The sequence below is a fragment of the Schistocerca cancellata genome, chromosome 3, assembly GCF_023864275.1.
Source record: "Schistocerca cancellata isolate TAMUIC-IGC-003103 chromosome 3, iqSchCanc2.1, whole genome shotgun sequence".
Classification (NCBI taxonomy): Eukaryota; Metazoa; Arthropoda; class Insecta; order Orthoptera; family Acrididae; genus Schistocerca; species Schistocerca cancellata.
Window position 1 is genome coordinate 288707926 of NC_064628.1, and position 13286 is coordinate 288721211.

The window sequence follows — 13286 nt, forward strand, 5'->3', positions numbered from 1 at the left end:
AAGTTCAATTGAAGTCATCTTAACGAACTTAAATCATGTGAAACTCAGATAGTGGCACATTTGACACAGAAAACTAGCAACAATCTAATAAAGCTACCTCCAGTAATTTATGAGATAGACCCATGCTCAAGATGTAGTTCTTGTAAGTTATATAACATTGAATTGTCACAGAGTAGAAAATAAGATGTACATACACGTATACAGTGTAACAAAAAGTTTGTCTACTGAGGATTAATGAAATTTCCCAAATGTATTGGAATTTGACAAGATTGCAACAAAACAAATGTAAACATTCTTACAATAAGTGACCAGGGTTGCCACAAGTTCTGGAAAACAAGGAATATCTGGGAATTTCAAACATGTCAGGGAAATATCAGGGAAATTTGAAAAATAAAAACTGGAAAATCTCGTTTTTGTCTCAGTAGATGAAATGGTTTGTTTACTGAAATGTCATGCGTCATCACTGACTGGGCATAGCTGAGTATGTGCGCCACTTCGTTACTCCTGCACTCTTACTGCTTCTCCTCCCCCTACCACTCCCCACAACTTGCAGTCAGTGCTGCCACCACTTTTTGTCACTAACGTAGCAGCTACTGACGAGAGGCAGGGAGACGGGAGGAGTGGTTTGTTAGGATCTGATTCTCAGAGATTGTTGACGCAGCAGCCAGAGGTGGTGGTCATGTGTGCGTGAGCTGTGTCTGACTGACTGTGTGAATGTGTGTATGACCTTGTTTTCTTACAAAGTCTATGGCTGCCATGAGAGTGTGATTGTCTTTTCTATGTGCCTGTCTGTGGCTCAGCAATCATCTTTATGGTGAGTTGCTACCTATCCTAATTAGTATTGATTCTCAGAGTATTTGCGTAAGTTATCTGTTGCAGTGATTGATTAATGTGGCCTCATTTCAACATGGTGTCTGTGACATGTGAATAGCTGGCCACACGAGGGGACTTCAACGGGCCAAAACCACAGGCCATTTCTTTAGGTGTCTCTAACAGATCAGGCGTGCCAATCTTAAGCCCATCATTTACCATTAATGTGCAGTCCCTGCCCATCGGATCTAATCTCACCAATCTGCCTGGAGTCTAGGTGTGTGTGTGTGTGTGTGTGTGTGTGTGTGTGTGTGTGTGTGTGTGTGTGTGTGGTGCATCAGATTTTCGTGGTTTATCCGAGGGCCCAGGACTGCGATGCCCCTCAGCTGGCCAGAGACCATGGGCGATGGATTTCAGAAATTGCGTCTGTACATTGTACAGTGCAGCATTTTACAGACATTTTATTTTTTCTAGTACATTTTGGCCCTTAGAAAATAATTTCTATATTAGTAAGTATAGACGATAAGAAGAACAAAACTGTGTCAGTCGCTGGCAGTTTGTACACTATGCACTCATATATTTCTTGAAAGAAAAATCACACAATACCTGTAAAATAATAGACATAACACAGTGACTAATAACTGACAATAACGAACATAGTAGAACCAACATTTTATTGCTGGTCACCTATAGTGTTGGTTTATACAACTCTTCCCTGCCTTATACACTTGTTTCAAGAGGCCTACTTTTTTCTGAGGTTATTTCTGAAATCAGTGAACATATTTTAAATCTGTCTTGTGACTTCAAGGAAATGCATATTTTTGTCACAAATGTGTTTCAATTTATAGAAATAAAATAACAACAGTGGTCTTAAAGAAACACATATACCATCTGCCTTCCTTTCTCCATCTAAAAACAGTTCATTAAAAAAGACACTGATGTTAGTACTTAAGATTTCTGGTCACGGGGGGCCCCAGACTTTGCAGCATCTTTTCCCTTCTGTACTGCATATCTATCCTCTATTCTTTTTCCCCTCCCTTGGGGAACACATCTGATGTGTTTTTGGAAATGGTCCGCACTGTCCGTAACGGACAAAAGAACAGTCTCACCACTGTTTTTTGTTCCCCTTTCCTTTCTTCATTCACTTTCTCCTATCCTTCCTCCACTTAGGTGCTTGAGACCATCCTTTTTCTTCTTCCTCCCTGTGTGTTCCTGAAGGCCGCCCAACATGTATGACGCATAACAGGTGACTGTGTAACATGTAATTCCCAGCCCCAGGTCAAGAGGTAGGGTTCACACGTACCACCTGGCACAGGCCAGACCCAGGGTGGGGTAATTGCCTGTGCTGCTACTTTTCCAAAATGCCGATTGACCCCTCTGTCAGGTTTCAGGAGGTGTAACCTCAGATGTGATCAGTTACTTAAGGCGGATGCACCCCCTTTTGAAGGGAACCCCCAGTTGGAAGCAGCGCACCATCAGAGACGCTGGCAGTCATGAGGGATGTTCTCACAGTGAACCAATCTTCTACACAATCATTGTCTACAAAATGTATACGGAATGAGGCTAACAATTCAAAGACCCGCCCACCTGCACCATAGTTCCTGGTGGTTTCACTTACTGAAGACAGCAATTGCCAGCCCTGTGAAATCCTGCTCTCGTTTACGGAATGACACTTTGCCTTTGGAGAGTACTTCTGATTCTCAAGCACAAAAACTGCTTGCAGCTTCGCTTCTTCATGGCTATCCTGTTTGTGTTGAGGTCCACAGAACTCCGAATTCTTCCCGTGGTGTTATTTACAATAGGCTGCTCGACGATCTGACCAAGGCTGAAATGCAAACATACTTCTCTGATCAGGGCGTCATTGCCGTCCATGGGGTGATGAAAAAGGTAGATGCCTCCTTATCCCCAGGCTGCTGAAACATTTCACTTCAAGGTCACTCCCCAAGCACTGTAAAGTTGGCAGTATAACTGACAAACAAGTGAGGAACACGAGGCACTGCGTCTCTTGAAACAATAATAGCACTGCTACAAAAATGGGTTCTGGTATTGATGCTACGACGTTGCCGGCTCCTGTGTAAAAATTGTATGTTTGTGTGCGGCCACCTGCTTTTGTGTTGTGTTGTGTTGCGTTACATTGTGTTACCACCTCAGCTACAGTTTCTGTTTATTAAAACATGTCACCAAAACAACGTCATTCACCAAGCGACAATCCGTGGAGTTTCATTAAATGGTCAGGCTTTGAAATTGCTACGGAGGACGCATGAGTTTTATGAGGAATAAAAAGAATTTGTTTCTGTTCATGGTCATATGTTGATTTCTGCCGATAAATTTTTAGAGCGTACCTCAAAAACTCTTGGACTCAGTCAGAGAACGGTTATAAGGAAAGGGGTGCTACTTCAAAACTTATAGATACTGAGGTAAGCAATGTGAAAAACAGCCCCTGTGGGAAAAACAGTGTGTTTTTATGTACTTCTGGAAAGAAAAAAAGGCAGCTTCGTCCAGTTACAGATATTGATTCTTTCTAAACTGATGCAATTTGTCGGCATGCATAAGCATATTACAGAAGGAAAGAATACCCTACTATAGTGAAGTTGCTAATTTTTTTAAAAGAAAGTGAACTTTTCTCAGGGGGAAAACGTCACTTAAAGTGGTATTAAAAAGTATGGGGTTCCGTTTTAAAAAGTTAGATGGTCGAAAAGTGTTACTTGAAAAAGCTCACATCATCGAAGCTCATGCCATGTAAAGTTTTTATATTTCACTTAAGAATGTTTTCATTATAAATTTGGAAATTTTCCTATACAACAAATTAAATTATTTGAATATTGTATGTGATAAGATGAATAAATCACAATTTACTTTACTGCCAAACTTGGCAGGCTGTTCTATTGCAGGTGAATAGTCCCCTTATTATGGATAGTGATAAGGTTTTAAGTGTCAACTAGGAAAAGATCAAGCTGCAATGATAAAACAATGAAATGATTGTATGGCATTACTGACTGAGAGACAAGTCTTTTTATTTGATCCCACTTGAGCAACTTGCATGTCGATGATGTTGATATTGATGATGAAAACATGACACCCAGTCCTCCAAGCAGAATCAAACCTGGGTCCCCATGATATAGAGGCAGCAATGCTAACCACTAGACCCCAAGCTATGGACAACTGCAATAATGAAACTTGCTGTCAGTGGTAACCCTTTTCTACATACTAACCCTTCAATGCAAAACATTTTCCCAATGATGAATGACTAGATGAACACCTCGGTTGCAGAAATCAGCATTTTAGCTGTTCAGGAAAAGTGTCATCTCGAAAACTAACTCGTTGTCATTTTGGAAATGCCTGCCATGCAATAATGTCTTCATCCTAGAAAAATGAAATGAGTCTCTCAATGCCAAGTTAGGAAGATAGGGGGGGAATGGGGAAGGCAAAATGACTCTTCATCTTGACAGTCTCTTGTAACCACATCAGGAGATTTCAGAACCATGCATCTTTGATGGTTTGCCGCTTACGAACATAATCTGTTAGCACCACAACATGGTAGTCCCAAAGAAACATTTAACCTCACCTTTCTCAATGGTGATTGAGGCTTTACCTTTTTCAGAGTTTCTGAATCTACAATTTTTTCTGCACTCTCATTTTGGCAGGCTTTTTTATTGGATGTGATCTGTTACGAAATCCAGCAAGTGGTAACCTGTGCTGTGTTCAAAATGTTGTGTAAAATGTTAAAAACTGATCCATGACTTATTTTCAATTTTCCCACTGTCACCCCCTGTGTAATAGACCAGTCTTCAGCTACTAGGGCCTTCACTTCTACTGCAATCCCCAGTTTTCCACAGAGACATGGTCTGCCCCTAAGTTCGTCATCATTCAGACCCATTTGAGTGCCCAGGAAGCATCAGTGTCACCTAAGCCCTCACAGGTCAAAAGCAGTTAAGGAAGAACAGTTGAAAATTGTGGACCATTATCAGAAGGCTTTTTGGTGTTGTCATGATACTTAAAATAAAACATAGATCCATCATCACTAACTGTAAGTACAACTCTTGATTAGTAAAGCTGCAAATGCACCAAAAAAAAACAGCAAAACCTGTTTTGTTGATGGAAAAAATCATAATAGTTTTTTGGTACTCAGGGACTATTTTCATGATAGGCTGTTTGAATAAGTGAAAAACTTAGTGGGTCCTTTTAAGCAATGTTGTTGAACCCTTTGTACAGTGATCTGAAGCAGAAGCAGTCATGATTAAACTTCAAAAATGTGTGATTTCATCTGGATACTGCATCTGCTAACTAATTGGCAGTCTGTTAGAAGGAAAACTACCAAGGGAAGATATTTTTCATGAATGAAGAGGTTAGCTGAAAAACTTTGTCTTCTTGCTTCCATGTAAACACAATTTTCATTGCCATTTTGTTACATAACTACCTCTTCATATAAGTAAAAAAACACAGAAAAGGGGTAGGTGTACATACTATATAATATCAGAATTCACATAAATTTTTTGCTATAACCCAATTTTTTTTTTTAATTAATATATTTTGGCATACATCTATCAAACTTATCAGTGAGGCAGCACAGTCACCAAAATGCTGCATGTCGTTCTCTACCAGTGTACACTACTTTCATGTTATCCACATGTGGAAGCAATGTAATGTCATCTAGATGTCAGAGAGAACAGGAAATTTCATTTTAATGTGTTTAATAGTAGTATGTTATTTTTTAATGCTTTGTGTGTTTTGTGGTACATAGGATTTTTAGTTTGATAGACCTCAAAGCATGCTATCATATATTTACTAATTTCCTGCTTTATCCTGTGCATTTACATAACATATCTTTTTAGATCAGGCTCATACGAACCTTTTATTGTTATATTTGACACATATGACCTCGGTGATAAGCCGTGTAGCACTGTCTATAATATAGCAAAAGCTTATCATGCAGTGCTACATTTTTAAGTTGTTTAATCACACATTTACACTTTTTATGTACCTCAGTGTTTTTTACAGGTATCTACACAGTTGTCTCTGTCTACCCTCAGGTATCTCAGTGTATACAGCTTTGTTTAAGTAACGTTTGTAACTATGAGCCCAGCCATGACACCTAAAAAGATGACTGGCATGATAAGTTACAGCACATTTTGGTACACATCACGGCAGGATATAAGTATGCTTTCAACTATCCAATTGGAGGCATTCTTGTGTGGGCATTTTTTACACGAGAAGAAATGGGCTTTCTGATATGTTAGTCATAGCTTTTTACTGAGGCACAATACAGAAACCTGTTGTCTCATTGTGTTGAACCTATGGCACCCGGAAGTTGACACAAATCTTCATTGAAACAATGCATCACACCATTGCTCCTGAACTGCACCAGATTGGTTCAGGAACACTTAACAAATATTAGGTGTTCGTGTAGCCCTTTTGATCTCAATCCTATTGAACACAGCTAAGATCCCATCAAGTTAGTTTGTGCACCATGGAGCCAGCTCCTGTCAGGCTGTGAGTTGTCGAGTAGTGGTTAATTGGGGTGATTCCTCAACACTTTTGATGTTTTGTGCAGCTAAAGCCCTCATTTGAGCAAAAAGGAGCTTCATGCTAAAGTAAAGGGAAGAACTGTAGCATCACTTGAGACCAAGGACAGAGCACCAAGAACCAGGCGTCATCGACCTGCCTGCTCACCACCCTCGGCAGCAGCAAGACACTTCCATGTCACCATTCCACATGTCATTCCCCAGGGGCTAGCCACTCGGGTTTGACCAACTTCTGTGTGACAACAGCTGCTTTGGTTGTTGCATCTATTCCAGAACATTTGCACATGATCAACAATTGCAGACACTCCACAGATTTAGCCAGAGTAAGATTTATTAAATTCCTGAAAACATAGTCAGCAATCTTAAAAGTAGTTAAAATCAAAATTTAAAACAATCTAGCAGTGTCCATCCACCACTCTGGAGATTGAAGATGAATGGAATTGTACAAACAAAAGTTTGCTGAGACAGGGAAAGTGGTCACAGGATGGACCTCGTCATCTTCAGGCAAATGGGGATGGGGGGCACTGTGTCCACTGTGAAGGTAAGCACAGGTAACATGCGCACGGAATCTGTGACAGTCTTTGTTTCTGACCTGTTATGTGGCAGGAAAGTTTCGCAGATTGTTATTTGATACAGGATTTTAAGTATCTGTGGCAAATACTTTATAAAGTAGAATTAAACCCACCACACTGGAAGTCAAGCAGTACAGGTGGGGCTCATGTTGGCTCACTCAGTTCTGTAATGATAGAATTCGGAGGAGGGGTAGGGGGGTGGAACCATTATTGCCACAAAGATCACCCCTAGCCTGGGGGGGGGGGGGGGGGATATAAGGTCTCTTAAAGTCAGCTTGCAGGATATTGTACCAAAATACTAGAAATTAATCTGGGTTGATGTAGAATCAGATCTGCTGGTTAACTGTTTGTGTGTAATTGTGCCTTTGCCTGAAAATGAAGATTTAGATAAGGCACAATGTTTGACACAGCTTAGTTTGTCCTACATATGGAAAATTGGTGGAAGCACAGTTGTGCCTGTCAGCGTTCATAATTTCAGTTCCGAAAAGGTAAAGCTATCACATGGTACTCTGATAGGCAGCTTATAAATAATGTCACATAGTGGAAGGTGAAAGTAGGAATGACAAACACTAACTTAGGTTTATTCAGCACTTGCACATACAAGAGTGCGGAGCGAACTGCCTCTGGCCAGAACTCATAAGATATATATACAGCTACAGAACATTCTGTTACAATGAGTCTTGCCATTTGTGGATACTTCTAGAATGTACTCAAACCGAAGATAGAAATTAAAATGTTTCAATTCAGGTGAGTTTTGAACTCGTGAACCTCCATGCAACAATCTAGTATCATAACCACTACACTACAGCGACTGTGCTACTCGGATTTTTCTCTGACATTACTCCCTCCTTAAGAGAACAGCATCTCGGTGTTAGGTCCTCCTAGTCCGGGAACAAATCATCAGTCCTGCATACTCCGACTCCCGATGACTGATGTTTGCTGTGGCAGTGACCTTCTTAGAACTTTCCTTGCCGCTACATTCTTTGTTACCTTTTCGCTTGTTGCCTGTCGCTGGAGCTTCAAATTTACCCTGTGTTGTGGGATCCTTATAGGGCTTCATTCGAAGGATGTGGACTGTATCTCTTATCTTTCGTCATCATGTGTCGGGGCTGAAATCTTCAACTTCATAAGTAACTTCAGACAACTGTCTTACAACCTTATAAGGTCCAAAGTAGCACCTAAGGATCTTCTCAGAGAGACCAACCTTCCGAACAGGAGTGAAGATCCAGATGAGGTCACCAAGCTGGTAGACAACAGGGCAGTGGCTCATGTCATACCTTCGGTGATCGTTTTCTAGAGCCTGTAGTGTGTGGAGTCGAGCTAACTGCCGAGCTTCCTCAGATCTGGTTAACACCTGGCCGATGTAGTCGTTGTCCAAGTCATCAGGATGCAACGGAAAAGCAGTGTCCATCATCATCATCGCCTCATGACCATGCACCAGGAAAAATGGCATAAATTCTGTGGTGTCTTGTTTGGTGGTGTTGTAGGCAAATGTCACGAAAGGTAGCACCTCATCCCAGTTACTCTGTTCAACATAGATGAACATTGATAGCATGTCAGTCAAGGTCTTATTAAGGCATTGAGTAAGCCCATTAGTTTGTGGATGGTAGGCAGTCGTCATGTGATGAGTAATGTTGCACCAACGGTTTATCTCTGTCACAAGATTTGATTGAAAAACTTTCCCTCCAATTCGTAATTAACAACCTTGGGGCACTGTGTTTTAATACAATGTCTTCCACTATGAATTTGGCTACCTCGGATGCTTCAGCTGTTTTCACTTCTTTTATAATGGCATAGCGTGTCAGATAATCAGTGCAAACAATAATCCATCTATTGCCACTTGCAGACATTGTAAATTGTGCGAGGAGGTCAATCCCAACACGCAGGAAAGGCATTTCAGCTGGTGGAATTTGTGAGTCAGCCAGTTGGTTTCTGAGGCACTGCCTTTCTTCTCTGGCACTCTCGACAGTGTGACACATAGTGACAGACAGTCCTAAGTAAACCTGGCCAGAAAAATCTCTTGCAGATCCTATCATATGTCTTAATAAATCCTAAATGTCCGGCCTCAGGTGTGTCATGGAATTTCTGTAGAACATCTAAGCGCATGTGTTTAGGAATCACTGGTTGCCGCCTCTGACCAAACAGATCAAAGTTTTTCTTGCACAGTAATCCATTAACTACTTTAAATTGTCCTTTCACATCCTCTGACCGATTTAAGGCAAGCATAATTTGAGATATCTTGGTGTCATCCTCCTGCTCAGCAGAGAGATCCTGGAGTGCAGTGAGGACGTAGTGCCCACCTGGCGAGTCATCCTGTTGGATCCTTAAGACCTGTCAACTAACAAAGTGAATGATGGTCTGTAACAACTGTGAATGGCCTTCCATAGAGATACTGTCAAAATTTGCACATGGCCCAACTCACAGCAAGACATTCTCTTTCTGTAGTTGAGTAGTTTCTCTCGGCTTTTGTAAGTGTCCTAGAAGCATAGGCTATAACCTTCTCTTTTCCATCTGAAATCTGCAGCAGAACAGCACCGATCCCATACACACTGGCATCTGTGTGTAGCTCTGTAGGTGCTCTCTCTCATCATACAGACCAAGTACAGGGTCAGTCATCAGAGCTTTTCACAGCGCATCGAAGGAATCTTGCTGAGCACCACCCCAGATAAATTTAGCATTGGCTTTTAACAACTCTCAGAGTGGCCTGGCTTTGATACAAAAGTCACTGATAAAACAACGGTAATAAGAACACAATCCGAGGAAGCTTCTCACATCTCTAATACTTTTAGGAATTTCCTAATTTGTCACAAGGTGCCCAAGTATTTTGATTTCTTTTGCTCCAGAGAGACACATTCTTGGATTGTTTCAGTCCGGCTTGTTGGAGACACTTAAGAATGGCCCTCAGTCTTTTTATGTGTTCATCAAATGTCTCTGAGAACACTATAATGTCATATAAATAACAAAGACACATCATCCACTTCAGGTGCTTTAGAAGATTATCCATTATTCGTTTAAAAGTTGCTGGCGCATTACACAAACCAAACGGCATTACCTTAAACTCATACAGGCCCTCAGGGGTGATGAATGCAGTTTTCTCACGATCAGCCTCATCTACTTCGATTTGCCAGAATCCAGAGTACATGTCCATGGTTGAGAAAAACTTAGCCCCCTTCAGACAATCTAGTGTATCATCAATTCGTGGAAGAAGGTAAACGTCCTTTTTAGTTATCTTATTAAGCTTACTGTAATCAACACAAAAGCACCAACTGCCATCCTTCTTCCTGATGAGAACCACTGGTGACGACCACGGGCTTTGTGAAGGCTGAATGATGTCATTCTTCATCATTTTCTCTACTTTGTCGTGAATTATTCGATGTTCCGTTGCTGACACACGGTATGCTCTCTGGCTTATTGGTTGCTGGTCTCCAGTGCTAATCCGGTGCTTCACCATCAGTTTGTCTAATTCGCTCTTCACCTGCGGATTGAAGTGTTCAGAGAACTCTTGAAGAATGGCAAGTAGCTTCTTCTGTTATTCCTTAGTGAGATCTGGTGATAGTCAAGCTAGAAGATCTTGTCTCGTTGTGGTAGTGCTAATTTCGCCCACAGACTTGGCATGGGACGTTTCTGTGATGCTCAGCTGTTCTGCAATTAACGGCTCAGCGTTTGCCACGTACGTGCGTCTTGGAAGGATCTGCGGTTCTCGGCGACAGTTAAATATCCACAGTTCACCGAATCCATTCTTAAACGAGACGACAGAGGCTGAGATGACCAAGTTATTCTTCAGTGGTATGCTTCTCTTCATGACACATGACAGCTACCTTTCTATTGGTGACTGCAGAAATGATCACTTCATCCACCACACATAGTCTCCACATACTCGGATGTGCATCTTCTTGTCCACTGTATCTCATCTCGTCTAGAATAATCTCGAGCAACCACAATCTATAATTGCTTGAGAAGCTTTCAAAAAGTCCCATCTGATGATGTCATGACTACGCTCTTATAAGATGATGAATTCTTGGGTCTGTGTATGGGCACTTATACCCACATGAATGACACCTCTTCCTGTAGTTTTTACATATTTCCCATTAGCCACCTTCAGCAGAGATGTTTTGTTGTCGATGAATACGGTTTTCTGCAACTGGTGATGACACTTCTCCGAAATGACTGAATATGATGCTCCAGAGTCCACAAGAGCTTGGGCTGGTCAGCCATTCATGAGGATATTGACATAGTTTCATATCATTTTTGTAGTGATCGATGGCGGAGGATTTTTCTCTTCGGTGACCTCACCTCCAAGGAAGGTCGCACCCTTTAGTTTTACAGGTTGCGGCGGCTAGGTGATCAGCTGCAGCTTCTAAACGGCAATGGGGACCTTGATTGGCATGTTGGGGAGTGTCCTCTCCAGCGGCTAGCTTGCAGCGATGGTGAACTACGTCATCCTGCATCCACATCTTCTTGTTCATCTTCGTCGTCCCGGAGTTGGCATCGGCTAAAATCGGTCTGCTGTCTTTTGGCATGGGCATCATTAAATATCTTCTCCTTTCTCGACAATAGCACACCACATGTCCCGGTTGTCCGCAGTGGAAACATATTGGTTGGTTATCCTGGGTCCTCCGGACATCAGTTTTCCTTGGTGCCCAAACAGGTTCCTCACGCGGCATTCTAGGAACATGACTTCGCCTGGTTGTCGACCTTTTTACTGTTTTAAAGGGAAATGAAGGACGACAGATTTGGTTCAATGTCTGTCCTATTTCCTCCCTTCTGACCTCTTGAAGCGTCTCGGTTTTTTGCTCGCCATGCAATCCAAGTGCCTTCTGAATTTCCTCCCTCACTGTCTGACGAAGAACACTTGTGAAATCAGTTTCTTTCTCCATCACAGACATCGATACGACATTTGGAAGCCGTTCAAACTTCTTGCTTGTAATTCTTTTTTTTTTTTTTTTTTTTTTAATACATTTTCTCAATATATTGGCACCACTTTATGAAGTCATCTGTTGTTGAAACCTCCTTCAGGAGTAGGGCTTGATACATGTCCTCAGCAACACTCTTCATGAGATGTGCAACCTGATCTTCCTCCTTCATTCGATGATCCACTATTTTATACAGCTCCAAGACGTCTTGAATGTAGGATGCTGTTGTTTCTCCTGGACGCTTCGCCCTCCACTTTTAATTTATCTTCAGCCTTGCACTTCTGTTCTGTGTCACCGAAATACTTGTGCAGTTCTACCTGGAATACTTCCCAGCATGTGAACTTCTCCTCGTTGTTCTCATACCATTGCTTGGCAGTGCCCTCCAAGTAGAAAAATATGTTAGCCAAACATGCGGTGTCATCCCATTTGTTAAATTTGGCCATATGCTCACATACCTTCAGCCACTTGTTTGTATCTTGGCAATTGTCACCAGAGAACCCGGAAGGATCTCTCATGTGGTGGCACACAGTTGCTGTCATTGTGACATCCTCTTCTTCCTCTGTCTCTGATAGATTGTGATGTGTAGAATATGGCTCAAACTCAGTTTTCTCACCACTTAAATGGCGGCTCTGTTGTGGCATGATGGGGGGAGCCACTGTATCGTAGATAATGTGCATTATCACAAGTTCCAATACTCGGCACCTCCACCAGAATAATGTCATGAAGAGGAAGGCGTAAGTAGTTGAATGAGGAACACTAACTTCACTTAACAAAGATTTATTAGGGCACCTGCACATACAAGAGCATGGAGCGAACTGCCTCCGGCCAGAACACATACAGTAAATATACAGCTACAGATCATTCCAATACAGTGATTCTTGCCATTTGTGGATACTTCTAGAATGTACTCGAACCAAAGATAGAAATTAAAATGTTTCAGTTCAGGTGAGTTTTGAACTCACGACCCTCCCATGCAACAATCTAGTATCATAACCACTACACTACGGCGACTACGCTACTCGGTTTATTCTGCAACAATATTGTATGAAGGTGAATTGGGTAGGAATTTCACACCAGTGTGTGCAATGCTGGTACGGTATGTCATTTAACCACATTGAGGATGGAAGGATCACGTTTAGAGGGACAGGATGAGTAGAACATGGTGAGACTACTAGAAGATTGTGATGAGTTATTTGATCCTCTTGGACCATTGCCTGCTATGTCACTAACACAGCATCATATGCCCACTGGGAACAAGTCACATGTCTGTAAGAAACTGTACAAAGTCCCACATCATCTGCAAACTGTCATGAAAAAGTTTATAGATCAACAACTTCAAGATGGGATGGTAGAAGAGCCGTGGTCCACACCCGCCATCATTGCCCCTAAGAAAACATCAGGTGGCAGTGAAGCATAAAGGTTTCATTGCGACTACCATTATTTAAAGCGTAAAACAATTACAGTTGCGT

At 41.7% G+C, this 13286-nt stretch overlaps 1 protein-coding gene across 1 annotated transcript in view; it reads left to right on the top strand.

Annotated features, from left to right (window-relative positions):
- The window catches only part of LOC126174968 (TNF receptor-associated factor 6-B-like), an 82435-nt gene that overhangs the window by 37298 nt on the left and 31851 nt on the right, over positions 1 to 13286 (top strand). The gene's annotated exons all lie outside the window — the stretch shown is intronic.